The following is a 26794-nucleotide window of genomic DNA, read 5'->3' on the forward strand; positions in this document are numbered from 1 at the left end:
CACATGCTTTTTTTGTATTACGATAACCAGTTATGTATGCTACTAACTTTGAATTTGTCCATGAATAGATATTTCTTTCACCTTAGCTTTCAAGCAATGACCTATTGGTTTTCCCATGGTGGGAAAATGGTTTGAAGCCTAGCTCCACCAGAAGAACTGAAAATATTATGGTTGTGTGAATTTTGTACATAATTTTTGGTAATATGAAGTTCTTGAAATTCTTACAAAAAAAGTGTATAAAATTATTTTCTTTAAGGTTCACATTGAAATATTTTATATACTATCAACATCATAATATTATTCCTTAATATGTATAGAGTAGGTATTGAAATATACTAGTTGAAATGAATATTCAAATATTTTATCCAATTTTGGTACTGAAATAATTTTAAATAAATGAATTACACATCTTCCCTATATTGAAAAGAAAAAAGACAACAATAATTTTTTTGAATTATTTTATTTCTCTCAAATTGAAATAAAATTATGTTAGTTATTATGGACATTAAAATATTTTTTTTATTTACTTATTATTTAATATAAATATTAATTTCAATGTCATCGCAATTTCATCTTTGCTAATTAAAGAATTACATATCTTCATTGTACTAAAGAAATAAAAAGCAATTAAATATTTATTATCATTATTATTAGTTTGATTCTTTTTTAATGTAAATTTTAATTATTTTCCTATATGAATAAGTTACAAAAATTAATTTATGTAACATAAAAACACTAAAATTAATTTTATGTTATAAATATTTTTTTTATTATTATGATTTTTGTGTGTACAAGAAACTAAATATAAGTAAATTTTAATTCCTAAAACTATAAATAATAATTCACTATTCAACACTAAGTACATATTTCAAACTTTCCTGATTATCATTTATCATTTTTACGATAAAAAAATCATATCAAAATTTTGATTTTCTTAAGAAAATAATTTGAATGTAAAAATAAATATCATGTTAATAATATAAAATATTTAGGCCGATAGGCTTTCCTGTGCATCAACAATCCTCGGCCTCTCTTTGTATCTTTTGGGACAATTGCTAGTTATACATATTTTTAAATTTTAGCATAGTTAAAATGTAAAATTGAAATGCAATGCTTTCTGTTACGTGTTTTTGTGAATATACAATCATTTTGTCAGTAGAACATAAAATGTTATCATAAAATTATGTAAAACTTATCGTTCAACTTTTTATCCACTGTGTATGAAATACAAACGAAATTCCGATGTATTTTTTCTCTTACTTTGAATTAAAATATTCTTCTAAATCTTGGAAATTATAAGGAAGTGTGCGAACTTCTATTGAAAATGCCTATGAACGTGTTTACAGAACATTTGAAACCTCTGATACTTTTTGTTTACACATTGGAAAGTATGAGCACTTCGTCATCAAGATTCATCGGTCCTCACACTCAATTACAATTAGTCCTCACCCGAGCCAATTAGTGCTCACATAAACACAGATAACAGTAAAAGCTGAATGGCTACAATTAGTTGAAACAGCGCTGAATTGCTACAATTAGTTGAAAAAGAGTTGAAACGCAGAGAAGGTATTGAAATATAGTACTTCTGTTTTCGTAATCCTGTTTTTCGGCCACTGTAACCTGATTTGGTCCAATGACAAGAACATATTTGTAGTTCCATTTGAGATTAGATAGGTTAGATTATATTATTATTATTATTGTTGCCGCCTAGATTTTCTGAAGTTTCGTTGTGTTTTGTGTGTATGTTAATTATATTTAGGGGTTTACAGAGTTTATGTTTATGGTAATTGTGATTGTGGTTTTTTTTTTTTAAGATTTTATGTAATTAATTTGTTGATTTTAAATAGTTCTAGATATTGAGAATAAACATTGACTTATGTGCGATGGCTATCAATAGCGTTTCATACTATTTATATAAATTTTACAAAAAATTATTAATTGAATTGTTGTTCTCATAATTACTTATTTATATTGTATTTTTTTTTACATATTATTTGTTACATTATCACGTATGTATTGATATCTGAATTATCACGGTAAAGAATGAATCAATAAGTATTATAAATAAAGAGAATGAAACGATATGCAATTTTAATTTATTAGTCTTTTGTTTTTTGAGGAGGAGGAGGAGATAATGACTCAATAAATATTTATAAATAAAGAGAATGAAATGATATGAAATTTTAATATGTTTTTTTAAGTTTTCAAAGGAGTCGGAGGAGGCAAAGGCTAAGGTGCAGGAAGAGGAGGTGGAGGAGGAAGTGGTGATGGAGGAGGAGTAGGAGCAGCAGGAGGTGATGGTGGTGGTGGTGGCGGTGGAAGAGGAGGAGGTGGAATAGGTGCTGCAGGATGTGGGGGAGACAGAGGAGGAGGAGGAGGAGGAAGGGGAGGGGCAGGAGGAGGTGGTGGTGGAGAAGGAGGTGGTGCAAGCGGGGAAGGGGGATGAGGAGGAGGAGGAGGGGGAGGAGGTGGTGGTGGTGGAGAAAGAGGTGGTGCAGGTGGGGGAGGGTGATGAGGAGGCAGAGGTGGTGGAGGTGGAGTTGGAGTTGGAGTTGGAGGAGGTGGAGGTGGAGGAGGCAGAGGAGGAATGGGGTGGAGGGTGTGGCAATGGAGGTGGAGGTGGTGGAGGAGGTGGAGTTGGTAGTGGAAGTGGTGGAGGTGGAGGTGGATGTGGTGGAGGAGGAGCTCGAGGTGGAGGTAGACGAGGAGGAGGTGGAGGGGCAGGAAGTGATGTTGGAGGTGGAGGTGGAGGAGGTGATTGTGGGGGTGGAGGAGGCCGAGGAGGAGGTGGAGGTGGAGGTGGTAGAGGAGGTGGAGGTGGAGGAGGAGGAAAAGGAGGTTGTGGAGGAGGATGAGGAGGAAGCAGAAGAGGAGGTGGATGTGGAGTTTGGGGTGGAGGTGAAGGAGGAGGAGGAGGAGTTCGAGGTTGTGGATGGGATGGTCGAAGTGGAGGTGGAGGAGATGGTGGAGGGATAAGAACGAGGTAGAGGTGGAAGAGGAGGATGCAGATGTGGATGTGGAGGAGAGGAGGAGGTGGTGGACGTGGAGGAGGTGGTGTAGGAGGAGGCTGGGGTGAAGGACGAGGACGAGGAGGAGGATGTGGGGGTGAAGGTGGAGGAGATGGAGGTTGGGGTGGAGGTGGAGGAGAAAGAGGAGGCGTAGACAGCCGCAGAGGTGGTAGAATAGGTGGAGGTGGAGGAAGAGGAGGTGGCGGAGGAGGATGAGGAGGAAGCAGAGGAGGTGGTGGAGGTGGAGGTGGATGACGACGAGGACGAGGGGGTGGAGGAGGAGGTTGTCGACAGGATGGTGGAGGTGGAGGACAAGGAGATGGAGGAGGAGGTGGAGGTGGAGGCAGTAATGGAGGGGGAGGAGGAGGAGGAGGGGTTGGAGATTGAGATGGTGGAGGTGTAGGAGGGGGTGGGGGTTGAGGTGGTGGAGGAGGATGTAGAGATGGAGATGGAGCTAGTGGTGGAGGTGGAGGTGGATGTGGAGATGGAGATGGAGGAGTAGTTGGAGGAGGAGGAGGAGGAGGAGGAGGCTGAGGAGGAGTAGGTGGTGGAGGTGGAGGTGGTTGAGGAGGACATGGAAGTGGGGGTGGAGGAGCAGGTGGAGATGGAGATGGAGATGGAGGAGGAGGAGGCTGAGGAGGAGTAGGTGGTGGAGGTGGATGTGGTGGAGGAGGACATGGAAGTGGGGGTGGAGGAGGAGGTGGAGATGGAGATTGAGGAGGAGGTGAAGGTGGAGGTTGAGGAGTGGGTGGAGGTTGAGTTGGTGGAGGTGGAGTTGTAGGAAGACGAGGTGGTGGAGGAGGATGAGGAGAAGGAGAAGGAGGAGGATGAGGAGGACACAGAGGAGGAGGAGGAGGAGGAGGAGGAGGAGGGGGTGCTGGTGCACGAGGTGGAGGTGAAGGTGAAGGAGGTGGTGGTGGAGGTGATGGTGGATGCAGAGGTGGAGGAGGAGGAGGGGTAGGAGGTTGGAGGTTGAGGTGGATAAGGTGGTGTGGGGGTTTTGAGGTTGAGGTGGTGGAGGATGTGAAGGTTGAGGTGGTGGTGGAGGAGGAAGTGCTGGAGGTGGAGGTGGTGGAGGAGGAGGAGCTGGAGGAGTGGGAAGAGCAGGAGGAGGTGGAGAATAATGTCGTCCTAGACATAGTTAATATGTGTAGTATTTCACAACAACCTTTTTATTGAATTTAATAAGGGTTATCATTAGTTAGAAAATAAAAATAATACAGGAGTGAGGAGGTGGTGGAGGAGGAAGAGGAGGTGGAGGTGGTGGGGGATGGCGTGGAGGTTGAGGTTGTGGAGGTGGTGGAGATTGTGGAGTTGGAGGTTGTGTTGGAGGAGGTGGTGGAGGTGGAGGTGGAGGTGATGGAGGAGGTGGTGGAGATGTAGGTGGAGTTGGAGGAGTAGGAGGAGGTGGCGAAGGTGAAGCTGGTCGAGGAGGATGTGGAGGTGTAGGTGGAGGTGGAGGTGGTCGAGGAGGAGGTGGAGGTGGAGGATGAAAAGGAGGTGGAGGTGGAGGCAAAGCAGGAGGTTGAGGCAGAGGTGGTGCAAGAGGTGGATGTGGATGAAGAGTAGGTGGTGGAGGAGGAGGGGGGTGAGGAGGAAGCAGAGGAGGAGGAGGTAGTGGACATAACGATGGAGGAGGAGGAGGAGTTTGTGGAGGTGGTGGGGGATGAGGTGGAGGTTTAGGTTGTGGAGGTTGTGGAGAAGTTAGAGGTGGAGGTGGAGGTGGTAGTGGAGGAGGAGATGGAGGTGGAGGTGGTGGAGGAGGTGGATATGAAGATGTAGGTGGAGGTGGAGGAGTAGGAGGAGATGGTGGAGGTCGAGGTCGTCGAGGAGGAAATGGAGGCGGAGGTGGGGGAGGAGGAGGAAAAGGAGATGGAGGTGGAGGCAAAGGTGGAGGAGGAGGTGGTGGAGGAGGTGGAGGTGGAGGAAGAGTAGGTAGGGAAGGATGATGTGGTGGAGGAGGAGGAGGAGCAGGAGGAAGTGCAAGAGGAAGAGGAGATGGTCGAGGTGGTGGAGGGGGAGGAGGAAGAGGCAAAGGTGGTGGAGGTGGAGGAGAAGGAGGCAGAGGCAGAGGTGGTAGAACAGTAGGTGGTGGAGGAGGATGTGGAGGAGGAGAAGGAGGAGGATAAGGGTGAAGTGGAAGAGGGGGAGGAGGAGGTGGAGGAGGGGGAGAAGGGGGTGGAGGTAAAAGTTATGGAGGTGGAGCTAGAGGAGGAGGACGAGGTGGAGGTGGAGGTGGAGATATGCAAGTTAATCTAAGATTCATGTCTTGAATACAAATATTATATTGCAAATATCTTCACTACTAGAGGAGTTGGTGGAGGTGTTGGGGGACGAAGTGGAGGTTTAGGTTGTGGAGGTTGTGGAGAAGGTGGAGGTGGAGGTGGAGGTGGTAATGGAGGAGGAGGTGCTAGAGATGGAGGTGGAGGAGGTGGATATGGAGATGCGGGTGGATGTGGAGGAGTAGTAGGACGTGGTGAAGGTGGAGGTGGTTGAGGAGGAGGTGGATATGGAGATGCAGGTGGATGTGGAGGAGTAGTAGGACGTGGTGGAGGTGGAGGTGGAGGATTAAAAGGAGGTGGAGGTGGAGGAAGAGTAGGTGGCAAAGGAGGATGTGGAGGAGGAGGAGGAGGTAGAGGGAGAGGTGGTGGAGGTGGAGGAGGAGGAGGTAGAGGCGGATGTATGTTTCAGTCGTACATATATTGTAATTTATGGTTGTTACTAATCATAAAACTTGTGAACCAAATTTCCCTTTTAGATAACACTTATGCTTGGTTGATTAAGTTGTCCATATGATATTGTGCAGTGATTTGTTGAACATCTTTTGGTAAATTTTGTGGTTATAACATCTTTGTCATTGTAAAACGACACTCTTGGGTTGTAGTCACACACACTACACTCGTTGCACTTGGGGAATGTGTATAAAGTGATGTTTTGATATATAGTCATCATTTTTCAAGTATATCTAAGTTTTCTTGAGGAGTTGGTATGTGTCGTGAATGTTTCCATGTCTAAACTCAGCTTATTCACCCCTCACCTCATATTCTGGACTTAGACAAATATTTGGCTTCAAAGTAAACTGATTAAGGTGAAGAGCACAGAAGCACACTATGAAGCCTTGATGGGGAATCATTTGTTATTTGGAAGAGCACCATGCACCCTCCAAGGGCACAAGACTCAAAATAATGGCTTTTCTACTCGAAATCTCAATAAAGCTTTGTATCCCACCTCTATGATGAGGTAGCAAATGAGCCATAGAATGATTCTGTATATTTAATGAATTAGGGCCCATTCATCCTCCAATTTCTTTCCAACAAAATTTAATGTTGAATCTTGAATTTCACATTGTTAATAATGTTAGAACTCTCTACATTTAGAGTTATAGTATTTCTATTGAATTAATTCCCTTACCCTTTCCCGAAAATGTCTTCACAAATATTATTCATTAGAAACGAAAGATACAAAACAGTTTAACCTAACCTAAACAAAAGAAATGGTATGGTAAAGTCAAACAACTGTTGCAATAAATAAATTCATAGAAGTAAGCTATAAGTTTTGCTTCTCTATTCCTAGAACTACAAATGAACTTCACTTCCAATACCAAGTTTGTAGGTAAATCGCAAAAAAAAAGTGTGACAATATACAAAGTTCCAAAAGATATTATCTTCATGGAATCTAATTCAAGGATATTTTACTAAGAACTCAACTCCTTGGGTATATTTCAGACATAATGAAAATCAAAATATGGATCATGCATAGCCAAAGTGCTAAATATGTAACTATTTCATGCATTGCAAAATTTTCAGGAAAACTGATTTAGGGATATTTTAACCAAAATTCCTATTCTTTGGGTTATTTCAAACAACCAAAAATTAAAATAAGTACCATCAGGTAAGACATACTAAGGTGGTTTTGTTTTCATTAGTTTTTGCCTTGTTTTGAATTTCCCGTTGGGCATAACTAGAGGGCTCAACATGTAAACATTTCTTCTATTTTGCGAGAAAAAATATTTTGTTCTTGTTTCCAAAAGGGAGTATAGGTGCTAAGGAAAATGGCTAATAAATAAAAAAAGAACCTAAAAGAAGAAAATAAAGGATGCATCAAAAGATGCGGAGAACTACTTGTATAGACAATGCAAAAAGATATTTATGATTACCATACGTTGTAAGTAGAAGTAGTTGTGACAATTTAGAATAGGTTCTCTTCAACTAAGTGTCAAATTTAATGGTGAAATGACTAAACAGATGAAATCAAAAGATATACCATGTATGCAACTCTAGACAAAACAAAAGAACATTTTATCATTTTTCTTCATTGCAACACATTAACTTTTGAAGATGACAAGATAACAAAATTCCAAATGAATGATTCCAAGTTATGCCATGTAAGGGATATATGTAGTCATGACATAGAAATGTTTGTTATAGGTAATCAATGATGAACGATAAAAGTTGTTGTGTGAAATTACTAAGCATTGTATTTTATCTACATAGTAAAAGGATTGAAATTATTTGTAATCTATCATGCCTCAATCTTGTAGAGTACCAACCTAATAGCATTTTATGCAATGATAATTGTTACTATGACTTTTTATAAATTATAAGAGAAATAATTAATTATTGAAAGATGTTGTGTTAGGCTAATAATGTAGCTTAGTTGTTCATTTTTGTTCAAAATTAGATACTCCAAATAGCATTTTGAATAAATTAATCTGCCAAAAAATAGGAAAATACTATCAAACAAGACATTGCCCACCATCCCCCCAAAAATAGGAAAATATTATCAAACAAGACATTGACCACCATCCAACATGGTTGATGAGCCCCAAAAATGGACAATTATTTGGGCTCATTCAACCTCCTAATTTGACTTAATCCACCATTCTCATTAGTTTATTGCATGTTTTTGATTATATTTATGTTAATAGAGTGAATTTGGTTAGTCATTATGCCAACAAGTCTAATGGGTGCTTTGTGTAGCCTTTTTGGTCAATTTGGAGACAAAATTGGAGGTCTTAATGAGCACTTGCCAGCCAAATTCGTGGGAAGACAAGGGAGAGGATTTGTAGGATGGTGTCCCCTTCATTTATGGGCCCTTACCTCGAATTCTCCACCATCAGCTCGGAGTTGAAGGGCCACCGAATCAATCAGCACAAGGGCAGCCAAGCAAGTCAAGTAGGACTGCTGTTAACTCCAAGTTTTGGGCAGCCGAGTCCCTAAAGTTTAGGAGGACTGTTGGGTCCTCAATTTGTATAAATAACAAGGCTTAGGGCCTCATTTTGGTTAGCCAGTGGATGTTAGCTAGTTAGCCAGTAGATAGTAACTAGTAGTTAGTCATTTCATAGCCTTGTTGTAGTCATTTTGTAATGCGATTTGTATGCAATAGATTAGCTTTGCTTTCAGCTCATTCTCAAGCTCTCCTTGTGGACAGTTTTGATGTAACTCTTCATTTTTGATTAATAAAGATGAATTCAGCTTTGCACCAGCTCTAAATCTCTCTTGGGAGGCTGTAGCTCTTGGGGTTGGGCCCATCTCAAGCGCCCAATACCTCCCCTGTTTATCTTTATGTGTGTTTTCTGCATTCTTAAAATAAAATCTGCTCTTTAGATCTTGCTTTGTTATTTTGGTTGTGTTTGTTGGTTAAAATAGATTTTTATGTTTGGGAATCGATTAGTAGGAGTTTGTCATGCATTTAGATCTTTCGAGATGTTCTTGCTCACGTGATGTACACGGTTCTCTTTCCAAACGAGGCTATTGTTTATTCATTTCATTGACAGTTAGATTAAATTAGCTAGGACTTAGTTTGTTTGCAAGAATTCATTGATTCGGTTGAATGTGCATTGTGCAGGGCATCTCTATCACTCACTCACATGGTCAAGCTTCATCAGAGCCATCTGATTCATCCCATATGTAGGCTTCTCGCTTCACACCCATCCTCTTGCCCACGTAACCCTACCTTCTTCTCTATTGTTGTCTCAACTACCTTAAAGCCAAATCAGCCTTCCACATATGATCTCACCACTCCATCCATCAGTTCCTGGGTCACTTCAGACCCCCATCCTACCTCCATAACCATCCATGCATCTTCCATCAATCACCCATCCTCAAAAATCCCATTTCGAACCATCCTGTAGAAGAATTCCAGAACATCCTGTAGAAACCCCTGCAGACTTCCTGTAGAAGCTCATAAACGCGGTTTCTTGGCAACCAAACTTTGTGAAACTCTTTGGAAGGGTGTTAGGGACTCCTTAGACCCTCTTTGAACCTTCTCGACCTCTTCCAAGCATTTCTCCTCCTTGATCCACCTCTGCACAGTAAAAAACCAGTTAAAAGCACATGCATGATAATTCTAATAACTTATTCAAAAATACAAAAAGATGTTTTCTTCAGGTAGAGGTAGTCTAGACACATGTATCTTACCTTCATAAAAGTAATGGCATATCTTTCAGTAGTTTGCATTCTCATCTTTGCATCAGTAGGACTAGCTGGTAGAATTAGGGTTTGCTAGGGTTTGCGTTTCTTTTTGGCTTTCAATTTCTTTCCGCAAGTAGATTAGCTTCCTTTGAGTTAGCTTTCATCCATCAGTTAAAAAGCTTCTTCTAAGAGCTCATAGAAGTTGGCTTAAGCCCCTAGCGGACTTGTGCCAGCTGACCAAGTGACAGCTGCAGCAAGAGCTAGTACTTGTGCATACAACACCGTCGCTTTCAAGTTTGTTACGAACTACTGGGTTGATAAAATTAAAGAAGGGAGTTCCAGGAGTTGTAGCATTATTTCTACAATACTGGGGCCCACCATCTTTTTGGCGTCGTTGCCGGGGAAGCATCAGAGTATTAGTGATTGTTGCTATTCTTCTATTTTCCACTACAATCTTCTGCTAAGTAGTTTATTTCATTTCCACCATGCAATTTCGTTTATGAAAAAGTAGATTAGCATTTCCCGCTTTCATAGATTATCATTTCAATTCCGCAATTTCAATTCTGCAAGCGTAGATTAGCATTTCAATTCTGCAAGCGTAGACTAGCATTTCATTCTTGCAATTTCATTTGAGCTAAATAGATTAGTCCTTTCTTGCTTTCATTTCAATTCCGCATTTTCGTTTCAGCAAGATAGTTAGTTGCAGTTCAACCTATTTTAGTTTTGCAGGTACAAGAAGAAAAATGCAAAAATCAACCAAAAAGATTTCATTTCATGCCTTGTAGGAGTAGAGATAAGTTAGAAAAATTATTGCACAACACCCCCACTGTTTCACACAGGCAACCTTCTCTCTTCTTCGATGGTTGTGAGAGAAGAACCCCTAAGTGGCCAAAAAGGCATATTTAAAGCACCTCTAGGGGAGAAGAAGAAGAAAACATTCCTCTGGAGAAAATGGCTACAAGTAGAAATGTTGGGAGCAATACCTTGTCCAAGAATGAATTTGCAAATCAGATCGAAGATTTCAAGAGTGATATGAGGCAGTTTCTTGCCATGCAACTGGGTACCTTGCGGATCCAAAAGAAGCAAGAAGAAGCCAAGAGGGCTTTGGCCATTTTTTTTCCTAGGTGCACTAGAAAGCATCCTAGGAACGAATGTCCAATGCACTCTTTAGAAGTGTGTTTCATCTGTGAAGAATACCATCCTATGAATCAATGCCCTTCCTTGCCTGGACTTAAAGTTGCATATCAGAGAGCCAAAGGAGCCACTGAACCACTCCATTATATGAACCAAAGGAGGCTGCATGGACCTAGATCTTACTAGCAGGAACTGCAAGGGACATCCGAGACCTATTATGACCCCTGTCAAGCCACTTTCATGCCTTCTTGGGGTCCCCCTGCTCATCCTTCTTGGTTCACACCTCCTCCTTGTTCCTTCATAGATCCATATTATGCCCAACAAGTTGCTCATTCATTTCACTCTTATGCTCAGCCACAGACTCAGTGGAATGCACCTTATCAAGAGTGGAGGCCCCAGTACAACTCTCATCCCTCTCATTTTCCTCCACCACCTGCTCATCCACAACCATCGCCTCCTCCTCCACCAAGGAAACCCCAAATGCCTACCCAACCACAATGCCATCCATCTCCATCTCAATTTCACACCTCCGCTCAACTACCCGTACCATAACCAAATCCATACAATGGAGCAGCTCAACCCAATTGCAAAGCTGAGGCACAACATATCCAAATGACTCCTCTTGAGCTCAATGATCTTCACCATAGCTCAGGACAAGCATTACAAAAAAGAGATCATCATGAAAGCATTGAAGGATCACACCCAGCAAAAGAAGATTCAAAAGAAGAGATCAAAGAACCATGGGCTGCATTTGATCAAGAGAAGAGATCAGAATCAGAGATCGAGAAAGCTTCCTCATGGTTACCATCAAATATTCCATGGATTCAAGAGAAAGATCAACAAAAAGAGGAAGATGAGAAAGTCATGTTAGAGGGTGACATGAAACATGATCCAGATCAGCAAAAGAACCAAGGATATCAGAGCTATATTGAGATATGGTTTCGGACGGTCACTAAGTTGCAGCGGTACTCTCTTCCTCAGCTATGTTTGATCCATTCAAGGTCAGATCATTTGGTCTCTGAGATCTAGATACCTATCAAAGCATGCATTTCGAGCCTTCACATCATTTTTTATCTAATCTCGATGTGCACATGGCTCCATTGGAAGTATTCTTATACTTGAAAATGATTTTGTTTTTCAAGTAGCGTAGGGTAGAAGAAAAAAAAAAAGAAAAAAGAGAAAAAAAAATGAAAATAAGAAGAAAATAAAAATCTAAGGTGAAAACCTCCTCAGAGGCGCCTTAGATTGGCTCATTGATTGAAAACCTCCATGAGGTGGTCAATGGGTTGGAAAGAAGAGGAAATAAAAAGGCAATAAGATCTTTGGGTGAAAACCTCCCTTGGAGGCGCCCAAGGCAGGCAATTAGGGTGAAAACCTCCATGAGGCGCCCTAGTTGTTTTTCAAAAAAAAAAAAAAAAAGAGAAAAAGAAAAAGAAAAATAAAACTAATTCCATTGGCTAATTGCAGGTTGCAAGAAGGATGTTTCATGACAGGAGGAGCACTCAAATCAAGGTTAAAGGAATTTTTCTTCTGCCTTCTACAGGAAGCTCTGTATTTCTACAGGAAACATCCTGTAGAACCTTTGGACGAACCAAATTCAAGTCTAAAATGGAATCTGATGGTGGGAATCTATTGATTAGGTCTACAAGCACATGTGTGTCCATCCCTTGCCTTTCTCCATCGTTGTTTCCACCTCATTGTGCTTCTCATTGTGCTTCTACAAGAACTTCCTGTAGAAATTGTGGGAAACTAGACATGGATTTCAAAAAGTGGTTTGGCGAACATGGTAGCTTCCTCAAGGGTTCAAAAGTCCTCATGCAATCTTCCAACTCCTCCTCCATCATCTCCATACCTACATCACAGCCCAAGCTCAGTTTTCCCTTCCATGCAAACACTTGCAAAATGCCTTGAAGAAAAATACCTAGAACAAAATTTGTTTTTGCCATAACTTGAAAACCATGCATCCATTTGAAAAACCGTTTTATGGGGAATTGTACAAGGGTGATGGAAACATGCTTAAGCAGTTTCAGCCAATTCCGGTGCACGGTTTCCAAGAAATCAACCTCCATCACCATCAGCCATTTTTGCATTTTCTCCATATCCGTGCATCCGTTTCAAAACCTGTTTCAAGGGGATATGCATGTGAGTGATAGTAACCTACCCAAGCAGTTTCAGCCGATTCCGATGCACGGTTTCCGAGAAATCGATCTCTGAAATCTTCAGCCATTTTCAATTTTTCTCGAAATCCGTGCATCCATTGATCACGATTTTGCTATGGGAGATGCATCATGATGATAGAAACATGCTCAACAAGTTTTAGATCAATCCACTTTACAGTTTGGGAGAAATGGCAAAAACAAGTTCTGGTTTTGTGACATTGCAGCAACAGCAGCTTGAAGGTGCAGATTTCAACGTGGAAACAAATGCATGCAGCTTAGATCTGGTCAGAGGACACCTGCACAAGGAAAAGCAATCAAAAATCATCATCTAAACCCTCATGCAACCAACGGATCCAAGCATGCAGCAGCAGAACATGAGCATGCAGGAGCAAAAAGCTTCACAAGCAGCCGTTCGACTTCCAGGTACGTGACTGACTGAAACTAATTCCTCTGATTGCATGAATGTAATTTAGAAACTGTATGAGCAATGAGATGGTCAGGATTAAGAAAAAATCGGTGGCCAGCTAACTGGCCACCTGCATCTAGTTCAAACAGCGCTCGGTGGGTGAGTAAGACACGTGCGCTTAGCCATCTCAGGAGGAAATTGGGAAACAAGTAATGTTAACCGTTTGACCTACAACGTGATTGATGGAGTGATCATAGGTAGGAAACATGATGATTCATGTCAGCACTTCTGTCTGCATGTCCAACACATGTTCTTGCTAGCTCACCACAAATCACGCAGCGACTAAAGAAGGCTCGACTGAAATTCACGAACTGTTGTTCATCTGCACTTGCCACAACGTCAAGTAAATTTTGCACAAAATAATTAACTAGTCATCCTCCACCAGTTTCTCTACCTGTCTTATAGATTCTAATGTGTACTAGGCTCGCTCAGAGGTGCAGGGCGCTCTACAGGCATTTCTACAGGAAGTCGTCTACAGGAAAGGCAGAAAACAACCCTGCAGAAAGAAAACATGGGATTTTTAGAAAATTTCAAGCTCAAAACGAGGTATGCTCGAGAAAACTCCTCTATGCATGGTATGTTTTGAAAAGGTGGTGAATTGGACATCATCAGATTGTGGAATCAGAGAAAAATATGCCAGTGAATTGGAAGAAAAACGTTTGCCTATGTATTGCTCTGGGTTTCCCAGTCATTTCTGCATCAAGATTCTCGTCCATGTTTCCTGTTTTTAAAATTCTCCTGTAGGGAAGATGTATGCAACTGTGGGGGCCAGCCTGTGTATGAAAAAATTTAAATTTTCATATCTGTACGTGTGCTGAGAAGAAAACTTGATCTCTGTACTCTGTCTATGAAAACAAAATTCTTCTTTTCAAAAGCAAAGAGTCAAATTCAGTACAAAAGCAATTTAAAACAAAGGGAAATATTGCAATTTGATGTTGTAAGGAGAAGCACATGGAAAATTCCTTGTTTGGTTTCAGAAAAAGGTAAAAATTCAGCTATCCATCTGTTTTCAGTTCTCCCTACTTTCTCACCTGAGCATTTTTTTTTTAGAAAAAAAACACTCAACACCACATGGAGGACAAGCAAAAGTAATTTAGAGAAACAATAGCCAAGGGAAGAGACACAGTCTGATGTTGAAATGAGGATAAAGCAGCACCAAGAGAGGAAGTCTCTGGCAGCAGCTGAAATATTGATACTGAAACAACAGTTGTAGGAGAGAGAAGCCCAGATGGTCTGCACAGCCAGCTAGGCAATAGAAGCCCTGCAATGGAGACAACCAGCTAGATCCTATGCATTGTATCTTAAAGACCAACAAGCCCTCACCTATGATATCAGTCCTTCTAATAGTGAGGAAGAAGAGCAGAAGGGGAAGAAGAGAAAGTTGCCGCAGTCGGAAAGTATTGTCATGTTAGGAACAGAAATTTGAATTAAAGTTAACTAATGGAAAAACAACGATTTTGCATGAAGTGAATCTACCATGAAACAAACTAGAAACTTCTGGTGTTGTTCTGGTTAGATTTGTTTATTTCAATACTTTCCAAGGGGTTCACAAGGTCTTTTGCAATAGCCAGATTATTCCATGTGAAATAATTCTTAAAAGTGTGATTCGGTATGAAGTTTTGCTCTACTCCTAGTTATACAGCAGCTTGAAACAAAACTTGGGAATTCTCATTTTTGGCCTGTTTTGAAGAAATTTCAGATTGAAGGGAAATACTGATTCATAGCAATGAGATGTGAGCAAGTCATATTTTCTCTTCCTTTGATCTATCTTATGTTCTGTTCTGCTTCTGTTATCAATTCTTAGCAGAGTTCAAATCCAAGATTAAGAATGCCATTTGATTCAGTTAAAGGCCTGGAAACACATTTTCCCATCCAGCTTTGGCATGCAATATCTATTCTCGGGCAGTTCATTGTACTTGTGTGCTTTTATAATACATTAGACTTGCCATTTGTGTTGGATTCGTCAGCTTTCAGGTAGCAGCACAGTTCAAGGAGAAGGCACCCCCAGCCAAGCAAGCAAAGTCAGAGAAAATTGGTTCTACCGGAAGTTAGCAGACTGTTTCTACAGGAAGCCAGCGAACTCTTTCTACATGAAGTTTGAAAAGAGGGAATCCAAAGGAGGAATTGACCAAGATGTTAGCCAAAGAAGCCACCAGGGTCATCAAAGATGAGGAGAGAGATTGGTTGCTCAGAGGATGAGCAACACTTTCAGTAGGGGGGTGATGATGAGCCCCAAAAATGGACAATTATTTGGGCTCATTCAACCTCCTAATTTGACTTAATCCACCATTCTCATTAGTTTATTGCATGTTTTTTATTATATTTATGTTAATAGAGTGAATTTGGTTAGTCATTATGCCAACAAGTCTAATGGGTGCTTTGTGTAGCCTTTTTGGTCAATTTGGAGACAAAATTGAAGGTCTTAATGAGCACTTGGCAGCCAAATTCCTAGGAAGACAAGGGAGAGGATTTTTAGGAAGGTGTCCCCTTCATTTATGGGCCCTTACCTCGAATTCTCCACCATCAGCTCGGAGTTCAAGGGCCACCGAATCAATCAGCACAAGGGCAGCCAAGCAAGTCAAGTAGGACTGCTGTTAACTCCAAGTTTTGGGCAGCCGAGTCCCTAAAGTTTAGGAGGACTGTTGGGTCCTCAATTTGTATAAATAAGAAGGCTTAGGGCCTCATTTTGGTTAGCCAGTGGATGTTAGCTAGTTAGCCAGTAGATAGAAGCTAGTAGTTAGTCATTTCATAGCCTTGTTGTAGTCATTTTGTAATTCGATTTGTATGCAATAGATTAGCTTTTCTTTCAGCTCATTCTCAAGCTCTCCTTGTGGACAGTTTTGATGTAACTCTTCATTCTTGATTAATAAAGATGAATTCATCTTTGCACCAGCTCTAAATCTCTCTTGGGAGGCTGTAGCTCTTGGGGTTGGGCCCATCTCAAGCGCCCAGTACCTCCCCTGTTTATCTTTATGTGTGTTTGCTGTGTTCCTAAAATAAAATCTGCTCTTTAGATCTTGCTTTGTTATTTTGGTTGTGTTTGTTGGTTAAAATAGCTTTTTATGTTTGGGAATCGATTGGTAGGAGTTTGTCATGCATTTAGATCTTTCAGAATGTTCTTTCTCACGTGATGTACATGGTTCTCTTTCCAAACGAGGCTGTTGTTTATTCATTTCATTGACAGTTAGATTAAGTTAGCTAGGACTTAGTTTGTTTGCAAGAATTCATTGATTCGGTTGAATGTGCATTGTGCAGGGCATCTCTATCACTCACTCACATGGTCAAGCTTCATCAGAGCCATCTAAATCATCCCATATCTAGGCTTCTCGCTTCACACCCATCCTCTTGCCCACGTAACCCTACCTTCTTCTCCATTGTTGCCTCAACTACCTTAAAGCCAAATCAGCCTTCCACATATGATCTCACCACTCCATCCATCAGTTTCTGGGTCACTTCAGACCCCCATCCTACCTCCATAACCATCCATGCATCTTCCATTAATCACCCATCCTCAAAAATCCCATTTCGAACCATCCTGTAGAAAAATTGCAGAATATCCTGTAGAAACCCCTACAGTCTTCCTGTAGAAGCTCATAAACACGGTTTCTTGGCAGCCAAACTTTGTGAAACTCTTTGGAAGGGTGTTAGGGACTCCTTAGACCCTCTCTGAACCTTCTCGACCTCTTCCAAGCATTTCTCCTCCTTGATCCACCTCTGCACAGTAAAAAGCCAGTTAAAAGCACATGCATGATAATTCTAATAACTTATTCAAAAATAAAAAAAGATGTTTTCTTCAGGTAGAGGTAGTCTAGACACATGTATCTTACCTTCATAAAAGTAATGGCATCTCTTTCAGTAGTTTGCATTCTCATCTTTGCATCAGTAGGACTAGCTGGTAGAATTAGGGTTTGCTAGGGTTTGCGTTTCTTTTTGGCTTTCAATTTCTTTCCGCAAGTAGATTAGCTTCCTTTGAGTTAGCTTTCATCCATCAGTTAAAAAGCTTCTTCTAAGAGCTCATAGAAGTTGGCTTAAGCCCCTACCGGACTTGTGCCAGCTGACCAAGTGACAACTGCAGCAAGAGGTAGTACTTGTGCATACAGCACCGTCGCTTCCAAGTTTGTTACAAACTACTGGGTTGATAAAATTAAAGAAGGGAGTTTCAGGAGTTGTAGCATTATTGCTACAATACTCGGGCCCACGAATGGTCACGCATACACAGGGCTTGCTATTACAAAAACCGGATCTATCAAACAAGACATTGAGAACCATCCAACATGGCCACGCATACACTGGGCTTGCCATTACCAAAACTAGATCTATATCCACAATATATACGAACATCAACAATATTCCTATAGCCAACATAGCTCAATTCCTTGACATCAACGTCTACAACGAACATTGAGTATCATAATAGTTTGCATGAATATTAAATAGGATCATGCAATCAAGCAAATTCAATATGACTTTAATTGTAGTGCTTGTAAGGCTGATGGTGAAATACATACTCAAAGAAAACTATTAAGCACATATGATTGAATAAAAAATTGGGTAGGAAAAAAAATCATAAATTTCAAAAAGCCATATCGAATTGAGACATTGAGAATAGTAGCCATGCAAAAGTGGAAAAACACTGAAAGCTTGCTTTCCTACTAAAAGTTTTTTAAGCCTTCTATAGTGTGCATATCTTATTAGGAAATTAAGCAAAAAAATAAAATGTTTCTCATTGGACTAACAATAAAAATAAAAAAAAACAATGATAATTGAAAAATATAAATACTAAATAATAATTAATATATATATATATATATATATATATATATATATATATACTTCTTTATTGGCAAGATGCGTGTTTGAGAATAGCATTAATAGAAAGCAAAAAACAAACAAACAAAAAAGCACGAACCCATAATTTTCCAAGATAGAAAGTGCAAGAAATGAAATTTAAAAAAGCAAAAGCATCAACCCATCCTTTTCCGGAAAAAGAGAAAATCACACGAATTGAGATTTAGAAAGAAAGCATGAACCCTTAATTGAATGGAAGAGAGAGTAGAGATTTTCTCAATGATTCTAGAGGAAGTATAAGTGGGAAAACTCCATAGTCGTTGAAGGAAGTTGGGGAATTGCATATATATATATATATATATATATATATATATATATATATATATTGAGTCTTATCATTTGTCAAGATCCTCTTCCTCTGTCCATATCTATATTTTTTATTTTTTATTGTTTTTTGAGAGACTGTATAATATGTCTCTCAACTTAAATTTATTAATACTTAAAGAATTTTAGGCTAAAAATATATTCCGGCCACTCATTTAAGATGAGTTACGAGTTCAGCTTGTGTGAAATTACTAAGCATTGTATTTTATCTACATAGTAAAAGGATTGAAATTATTTGTAATCTATCATGCCTCAATCTTGTAGAGTACCAACCTAATAGCATTTTATGCAATTATATTTGTTACTATGACTTTTTATAAATTATAAGAGAAATAATTAATTATTGAAAGATGTTGTGTTGGGCTAATAATCCGGCTTCAAAAATCAACAAGATAGAAATTGTCAAAAATTACATTTCTTCCACAATTATCATTGAAGAAGCACCCCCATGATTGCAATACTTCCCCTTGAATAGAGTACCCCATGAAACCAAGGATAGAGGTAGTGAGCCTCAGATCTCAAACTACATATCTCAACCCTAAGAAAATTTTGTGATAGATACAAGAAACAAATACCACTAAAGATGACAGGGACCATGACAAATTCTTGAAAGTGTAAAGATGAGGAAACCCAAAAAGAATAGACGACCACCACATCCAAAATTCCATTTAGAAAGGAACTTCTAGGGCCTAGAGGCATAGCCATATTTATTACTAAACAAGGAAGAGAATAAAACCACCCCATTTTAACTCCTACAACAAGTAAATTTAGTAGTTCTCTTGTCCTCACCACCTCTCACCATCCAAAGGATAGTTCACCACCCTTCAACTCACTGAGGTGTCAAACCGTGCAAGTTAGCACACCATAGTGACCAAAGCACAAGCCCCTATAGCTTGCATTACCCTTTCACTCTAAAGAAACGACTTGAATGAGCATGCATAGGTTAGCGGTCTATGCATAGTCAACATTCTCCTACCACCTTCCCAATCTCTGATATCCAGAAAAATCAACTTCTGAGAAAAAAGAATCGTTCATGCAATAATCTCATTCACATGTTTGTAGAAGCTTTTGGGTGTCCTACGCAACTTGTCTATGGCCCCTGGCCCATGTATCCCCCATGTTTGGCCACACTCGTCATGGTAAACATTAACCTTCATGTTATCTTAATTTTATAATATATATAAAAAATAATATATATATATATATATATATATATATATATATATATATATATATATATATATATATATATATATATATATATATATATATATATATTTCATTTAAGTTTATTAACTTATCAAAAAGTTTGAAATAAGTTAATTTATAGGTAATTATTTCAAACTTTTTGATAAGTTAAAAAACTTAAATTATATATATATATATTCTTTCCATCCGTCAACTCTAAACTAAATGAAAAAAGAACTGGATATCTCTTTCATTTTGAGTTACACGCCACTAAAATGTTTTAATCATAATTTTCTTTTTCATTTACCAATTTAATATATATATATATATATATATATATATATATATATATATAGTTGAAATCTGGATATTTAAATATACTACTACAACATAGACACACAGACACACACATTCATGTCGTATGTCAACTCCAAGATAAATAAGGATGAAATTACACATCTCCATCATTCTGAGATATGCACCGTTAAAATTTTTTAATCATTCTTTATAATTTTTTCAATTCTTTTGTATACAAAATACCAATCTTCCCTTTTTTTAATATATCTTGAATTCTAATTCATATCAAATATTGAAGGAATTATAAATCTCCATGATGTCATTGAATTAGAAAGCGCAAACTTAAATGAAAAATATCCATCACTTTATTTATTTATTTTTTACACTGAATATCTTCTTGCCATCAATATTTTCTAAATGTCTGGTATGAAATTTTATTAAGTATTAAAGAAATTTAACATCTCCTTGATATTACTGAGTGGGAAAAAAAAGTTTAACTAACGGAAAAAAAAAAATTATATTCAATTTTTTTCTCTTTATAAATGTTAAGTTGATATAAAATACCCCTAATTTGGGTGGAAATTGAGGGTTGTATTGAATGCATTTATCATCACCATGCATTCACATGGAAAGTGGCTCTCATCCAACTTTAATATGCCCACTCAGTATGCTAATCCATTGATTTTCATGATGCCTAATCCACTGTTCCATATCCTCTGTGTGATCTCATTGTACTTAACAATAATGTGTCATTCACTTGCTTGGTGTTGGAGAATATTATGTATGTCTAAACATTTCTTGGTTCTTTTGTCACTGAAGTTGTTCATGATTCGTCACTCACCGTATCATACTCTTATTTCCTTCCAAAAGAAAAGTTACAATTCCCTCAGTGATTCTAAATTCCTCCTCCTCATTCTCCCACTTACCACTATGGTTCAAGAGAGTAGATGTGTAAGCAACGGAGGCAATGGATGTGATCGTGATCGTCATCCCCATGCTATAGATTTTGACGAAAAATTATAATGTCTTCATTCCAAATATTCGTTAAGGCATACCACACAATGTATCCTCCATGGAAGTTGATGAATTAAGGAACATAGGTGGCGGGCATTGGGCCTCAAAAGTTTACTAGCCGGATAGTTATGGAAGAAACAACAAGCCAAAGAAGCTTCCATAAGGAAGGTTTTTAATTCTAATGAGTTAATAGTCTCCACGAATCTCTATGGGACCTTATCCACTCCTTCGACATCTCCTTCTCTCCTATCCCACTCTCCCATTCCCGCACTAGCTCCCAAGATGGCATAGACTCCCTTTCAATCTCACCCACTTCCCTTGGGGCCTTTCCCTTCGATCACGATTCATGATATGGAACTGAAATGTCAAGTGAGAGGGGCAGCTAATAAGGCACAACCATAGCAAGCTTTGAGTTCTTATGGTTGTCTTATCGATGAGGGGGAGCTAGAAGATGCACTCGCACAATTGTGGCCCAATAGCACACTTGATGGCTCAACAACCTCCAAAGGAAGGAAAAATGTTTGAAGCGTCTTTTTCAATGACTTCTATTCTTAGCCCTAAGGAAAATTCTCACAGGTTTTTTTGTATTACGATAACCATTTATGTATGCTACTAACTTTGGATTTGTCCATGAAAAGATATTTCTTTGACCCTAACTTTCAAGCAATGACCTATTGGTTTCCCCATGGTGGGAAGATGGTCTAAAATCTAGCTCCACAGAAGAACTGACAATATTATGGTTGTGTAAATTTTTTACATCATTTTTGCTAATATGAAGTTCTTGACATTCTTACAAAAAAGAATGTATAAAATTATTTTATTTAAGGTTCACACTGAAATATTTTATATATTATCAACATTAGAATATTATTTCTTAATATGTATAGAGTAGATATTGAAATATACTAGTTGGAATGAATATTCAAATATTTTATCCAATTTTGGTACTGAAATAATTTTAAATAAATGAATTACACATCTTCCCAATATTGAAAAGAACAAAGACAACAATAATTTTTTTTAATTATTTTATATCTCTCAAATTGAAAGAAAATTATGTTAGTTATTATGGACATTAAAATATTTTTTTATTTTCTTACTATTTAATATGAATATTAATTTAAATGTCATCTCAATTTCATCTTAGCTAGTTAAAGAATTACACATCTTCTTTGTACTAAAAAAATAAAAAGCAATTAAATATTTTTTTATCATTATTATTAATTTGATGCTTTTTTAATGTAAATATTTTTATTATTTTTCGATCTAATGTTAAGGCACAATATATATCCATACTGGAAAGCACTTATCAACGGAAAAATAAAATTTATTTGGTAGATTATGTAAGGAATATAGTCAAGCATATTGTGATAAATTTCAGTTGCCAACCAACAATTTTCTATTCAGGTAATAAATAACTATTTACATGGGAATATATAATCCATTTACACATTCAAAATAAATTGTAATTGGATGAATACAAGTTTTGTTGTTTTTTTAGCATTTTTTAAAATCAATTTTGCTTGAAATATAATAGAGAGTTTATAAAATACTAAAGGTTTTAATTCATTTATATGTTCAAAGATTCATTTTAAAGTACAAGAAATCTCAATCAATCTTAAAAATATGTTATCTAATTTAAAAGAAAACAACCAAAAAATTATAATCTAAATTATTTTATAAAATATTTTAATATATTTATAAGTAAAATAAACTTAAACTATAAAAAAAGGTTATTATTAAAACATTTATATTAAAGGATTATTAAAAAAAAAATTTTAAAAAATTTTTAAAGAGTGGGAAAGTTATCATATTTTAGTTGTTAAACTAAGATTACATATAGCCATCACATATTGCTATCTCTTTATACTACTGTCTTTTAATTCAGAGTTACTCATCATTATTCATGGAAAGCCACATCAACACTAATTACATTGATGGTGGTTAGTAAGGCTTCATACTTGTTTTATAATTATCATTACTTTTTTTCTTATTATTGCTAATATTTATTTAAATATTATATCTTAAATTTTAATTATTGTCCTATATGATTAAGTTACATAAAGAATTTAATGTAACATGAAAACCCTAAAATTAGTTTTATGTTATAAATACTTTTTTATTATCATTATTTTTGTGTATACAAGAAACTAAACATAAGTAAATATTAATTCATAAAACTATAAATAATAATTCACTATTCAACATTAAATACATATTTCAAACTTTCATGATTATCATTTATCATTTTTAAGATAAAGAAAATCATATGAAAATTTTGATTTTCTTGAAAAATACAATTTAAATGTAAAAATAAATATTATATTATTAATATAAAATATTTATACATATTTTTAAATTTTAGCATAACTAAGATGTAAAATTGAAATAAAATGCTTTCATTTAAGTATTTTTGTGAATATATAAGCATTATGTCAGTGAAACATAGAATGTTACCATAAAATTATGTAAACCTTATCACTCAACATTTTTGTGAGTTGTGTATGAAATCCAAACAAAATTGCCATATATCATTTTTGGTTCTAACTTTTTTATGTCTTTTTTTAATATATTTTAATTTGCAAATTATTATTTTAATTTATAAATTCTTATTTTTTCTTATAGTCTTACCCAGTGATATATAAAATAAATAAATAAATAAATAAAATCCAACCTATGAAAGAAGTTTACAGTTATTTAATTTTTTTTGACTTAGAGTTAATTAATTAATTTATAATATAAGATGATTTGGTTGAAAAATTTTTCCATTGGAAAAGTGGGAGTGGGAGACCTCCCTAAAATAGAAATAACTATGATGCATGAGTTTGTCCGAAACGCCTAAAAAGCCGGAGTGAAAGCGGTTTTGTCTAAAGTATATCTGTTGATCTGTAAAAAGCAAAAAAAGCGGAAATATCCACTGATCTGTAAAAAGCAAAGAAAGCGGTTGTCTAAAGTATATCCGCTGATCTGTAAAAAGCAAAGAAAGCGAGCGGAAGAGGTATAGAGAATCAAGCATAAATTTCGTTTGTGATATGTTTTGTGAGAAGAGCTTCCATTTGGGTGTCTGTTTTTTTGTGTCTTTGTGGAGAGTCTCCATAGATCAAATTTAATGTCCAAAATTTGTATGTTGAGAGAAGAGGATGACAATGGATCTAGACCTCTGTTCGATGCAATTTTGATGATTTCTCTTTAATGAGCACAATGGATTTTGATGAATTCTATTTATTTTCCAGAAGATCCTCTGCTACATCCAATCGATCGAGCTCTGGAACTGTTCCAGAAGATCCTCTGCTATTTCTTGATTCGGTTATTCATTTAGATATACGCTCTGTCCCTTTGTATGTATATATCGAAGTAAATTCATTTATGATTTGATGCACAGGAACCACCAACCGCCAAGGGGAGATTTGTTATATTACAATGCACTCTTCTTGCTGCTGCTACGCAAACCCTCATTCTCCTTGTGCTATTCTGTCTCACTACTCCAAATTGGTTTTAGGTAGTCTGTTTATTTCCTTCCTCTGTGTTTATTTAAATTAAATTTAATGTAATTTGTTCTTCTCATAAAGTCTCTATTTCATTTTCTTCAACTAGTTTAACCTCCCTCGCCTTAGTTTAATTGATTTTGATAATTAGTTCGATTAAGTTTCAATTCTATGTTGGCTTTCAAAATCACTTGTAAGATTTTGAGGGTCTCCCTTAGGTTCGTCTTCCGTATTAGTATAAAATCCATTGAGACGAATTTCAACAAACTGACTTAGGAAGCATGAGATCATGAGACAATGCTTATTTTTGATGAAGCACAATAACTATTCAATTACTATCCTTCATTGCCATTTTCGATAGATTTCAAGGAAACTGCACTAGCTCTGGCTGTATGGTGGCCCAGCATGTAAAATAGTGACTTCCATCTTCATTTAAATTGTCCAGTTTCTAGTGAAGCCCGCAGGAGATCGAATCCTTCCTCCAGCTGTGCAACCCAGATTTTGGCAATTTCAACCAACCTGAAGACTATCGTTCATTGCCATTTTCAATAGATTTCAGCGGTAATGTTTGGACCTCATCTCATCTCATCTTCTCGTCGGAGGAGATAAACTTCCATCTTCATTCAAATCGTCCAGTTTCCAGTGAAGCCCGCAGGAGATCGAATCCTTCCTCCAGCTTTGCAACCCAGATTTTCTCAATTTAACCAACGTGCAGACTATCTTTCATTGCCATTTTCAATAGATTTCAGCGGCAATGTTTGGACCTCATCTGATGTCATTTCTCTTCGGAGGAGATCAAATCCTTCGTCGAGGAGTTTCTAGTGAAGTCCGTGTAGAAAAAAAATCTCTTCGAAGGAGATCAAATCCTTCGACTACGGACTAAGAGATTGTTCCATCGTTTCTATTTCTATTTCTGACAAGGTGATCAAGTTCATCAAAATCTAATATCACCCAAATCTGAAGGGTAGTCAAATTCAAAGCAATCCATCCATCAATGCCATAAAATCTGTACTACCTAACCAAATAAATAGTGGGCTATTCATCTATAATTGTGAGATTTCCTTCCCGAGTCATCCCTTTCCAGTTGACTATCTATTCTGTTCGGAAAGACGCCGATGCACTATCCCGTTAGTGTTTGTTTTGGAAATATGTAGTTTGATTTTTTACAAATAATGTAGTATAAGACACAACCCATCATTTAACGTCAAAGAATGTCGTGATTGTCAAGTTGTGCTATTTGAATTTTTATTGCATTCAAGGACCTATGAACTTCAAACATTAAAAATGAACTTCTTGTTTACGGAACATTTGAAACGCTGCCTCTTCTTCCAGCCTTGTTTTCTGCATTTATGGATAATTTGAAATGTTGACTACTTGTTTATAATTATTTTTCTTCGACTATTGAAATACAACTTAGTGAACCAATACATACCGACAGTACTGTTGTTCTTGTAACCTTGTGTTTCGGCCACCCTAACCTCATTTGGCCCAATGACGAGGAACATATTTGTAGTTCCATTTCGGAGCAGATGTGCGAGATTATAATATTATTATTATAGCAGAGGTTTTCTGAAGTATTGTTGTGTTTGTGTTATACTTATATTTAGAGGTTTCTAGAATCTATGTTTAAGATAACTGTGTTTGTAGTTTATTTTATTTTTTAAGATTTTATATAATTAATTTATTGATTTTAAATAGTTTTGGCCATTAAGAATAAACATTCACTTTTATGCGATTTCTTTCAACTGCGTTTCATCATATTTATATAAATCTTACAAATTTTTATTAATTAAATTGTTGTTTTCATAATTACTTATTTATATTGCAATTTTTTTTTACATATTATTTGTTACATTATCAGGTATATTGATATATGAATTATCATGGTAAACAATGAATCAATAAGTATTATAAATAAAGAGGTGGTGGTGTAGGAGGAGGTGGATATGGTGGAGGAGGAGGTGGCGGTGGTGGTGGAGGAGGAGGTGGTCGAGGTGGGGGAGTAGGATGAGGAGGAGTAGAGGAGGTGGCGGTGGTGGTGGTGGAGGAGGTGGTGGTCGAGGTGGGGGAGTAGGATGAGGAGGAGGAAGAGGTGGTTGAGGTGGAGGTGGAGGTGGAGAAGGTGATGTTGGAGGTGGAGGAGGAAGAGGAGGCAGAGGTGTTGGAGAAGGTGGAGGAAGAGGAGGAGGAGGAGGAGGAGGTGGAGGAAGAGGATGTGCTGGAGGACAATGTGGAGGAGGAGAAAGGGGGGGATGAGGAGGAAGTAGTGGTGAAGGTGGAGGTGGAGGAGTTGGAGTTGGAGTTGGAGGAGGAGGCCGAGGTTGTGGAGGGGATGTGGAGGAGGAGGAGTTGGATGTGGAGTAGTAGTTGGAGTAGGTGGACGTGGTGGAGGAGGCATAGGTGAAGGTTGAGGACGAGGAGGTAGAGGTGGAGGTGGAGGTGAAGGTAGGGTAGGTGA

Source organism: Pinus tabuliformis, chromosome 1_2 (genome assembly GCF_031772625.1).
Source record: "Pinus tabuliformis cultivar Carrire ecotype Pingquan chromosome 1_2, CPIR1, whole genome shotgun sequence".
Lineage (NCBI taxonomy): Eukaryota > Viridiplantae > Streptophyta > Pinopsida > Pinales > Pinaceae > Pinus > Pinus tabuliformis.